The sequence below is a fragment of the Nanorana parkeri genome, unplaced genomic scaffold (assembly GCF_000935625.1).
Source record: "Nanorana parkeri isolate BGI_ZX_2015 unplaced genomic scaffold, ASM93562v1 scaffold782, whole genome shotgun sequence".
In the NCBI taxonomy this organism is placed as follows: domain Eukaryota; kingdom Metazoa; phylum Chordata; class Amphibia; order Anura; family Dicroglossidae; genus Nanorana; species Nanorana parkeri.
In genome coordinates this window covers 533,294-534,982 of record NW_017307050.1, presented here as the reverse complement: position 1 = coordinate 534,982, position 1,689 = coordinate 533,294, and the positions used below count along the sequence as shown (strand labels likewise).

The following is a 1,689-nucleotide window of genomic DNA, read 5'->3' as shown; positions in this document are numbered from 1 at the left end:
GAGAGGAGCTCCAGGTGGGGTTGTAATTTAGCGGGCAGGCACCTCTAAGTCAGCTAAATTAGGACCCCACCTGGAGCTCCTCCCACTGGACCAGCACGCCGCTGACTCGTCCCTGCTCTCTCCGCACACGGACACAGTGAGTGAGGGCAGATTTGGGGGGGAGATTTATTAAGCAATTATGTATTGTCTGCACTGTATTAGCAGTATATACTAGATATAGAGTATATACTGCTAATACAGTGCAGACAATACATAATAACATGAATGTATTAAATGATCTGTATGTAGCCCTGTACTATGGATCATTTAACCCATTCATGTTAGCAGAGGATCATTGTAAATGTATTGTTGCAGGCACTCTATATGTACATGTACTATATACTACATATAGAATGCACTGAACAATAGATTTACAATTATCCTCTGCTAATATGAATGGGTTAAATGATCCGTAGTACATGATATGTAGCCCTGTACCCCCTTTTCCACTTACAGAGCTAGGTTATTGTTTTTCTTTTAAATAAATATTCATGTAATTTTATTGGTATCTACCAGTAGCTGCCTCATTTCCCACCCTCGGCTTATACTCGGGTCAATATTTTCCCCAGTTTTTCTGTGGTAAAATTAGGTACCTCGGCTTATATTCGCGACGGCTTATACTCGAGTATATACGGTATACAGTACATGTAACTATAGAGTGCACTGCAACAATAGATTTACAATTATCCTCTGCTAACATAAATGGATTAAATGATCCATAGTACAGGGCTACATATGGATCATTTAATCCATGCATGCTAGCAGACGATAATTGTAAATCTAATGTATCCAGTGTATAAGCAGTGTGTACTCCTATATGTATTACATATAGGGTACACACTGCTAATACAATGGAGTCCATAGATTTCAAGTAGTGGCTCATACTTGGCTGGGGATTTTCATTTTATTGTGTGATTACTTAGTCAGGACTTTGTATGCTGCCTGGGTTTATCTGTTTTTTTTCCGGGTGTTCTACTTTCCTTCCATAATTTCAAAACATAGTAGGTTAAGTACAATTTGTCTATATAATGCTTGAGTACAGGGACCTCAGATTGTGAGCTACTGCTTGGGGAACAGAGACTGAAGCCAAAGGGGTCCCCTGTAATGTACTGCATTAAATGTCACTACTATATACAGTAAATTGCCTCCGCCCTCACTCACTGTGCCGGAGAGAGCAGCGACGAGTCAGTGCTGGTCCGGTGGGAGGAGCTCCAGGTGGGGGTCCTAATTTAGCTGGCCCAGAGGAACTCCTCCCGCCGGACCAGTGCTGACTCACCGCTGCTTTCCGGCACTGAAGGACATCATCGGCGAAGAGGAGCATCGCATCACTGCTGCTCCGGTGGGCGGCGGTCTCAGTGGGATCCTCCGGGCAGTCGCCAGCCACCTACATTAGGACCCTACCTGGATCTCCTCCCACAGCAGTGAAGCAACGCTCCTCCGATAAGCCTGCCCAGAAGAAGGTAAAGTAAAAAAAAAAAAAATAGCGCAAGCTTCAGCGCTATGCATCGGGGCATTTTGGCAAGTACAAGTACATGTCAAAATGCCCTGTATCGGTCCAATTCCGATGCTAGCATCGGTATCGGGACATCCCTAATAATAATAATAATAATAATAATAATAATAATAATAATAATTTTTATTATTATTAAC

The 1,689-nt window shown here is 42.7% G+C and overlaps 1 protein-coding gene across 1 annotated transcript in view; it reads left to right on the top strand.

The window, feature by feature from the left end:
• PRKX (protein kinase, X-linked) overlaps positions 1-1,689 on the top strand; it is a 135,879-nt gene that overhangs the window by 36,495 nt on the left and 97,695 nt on the right. The window lies entirely within an intron of this gene.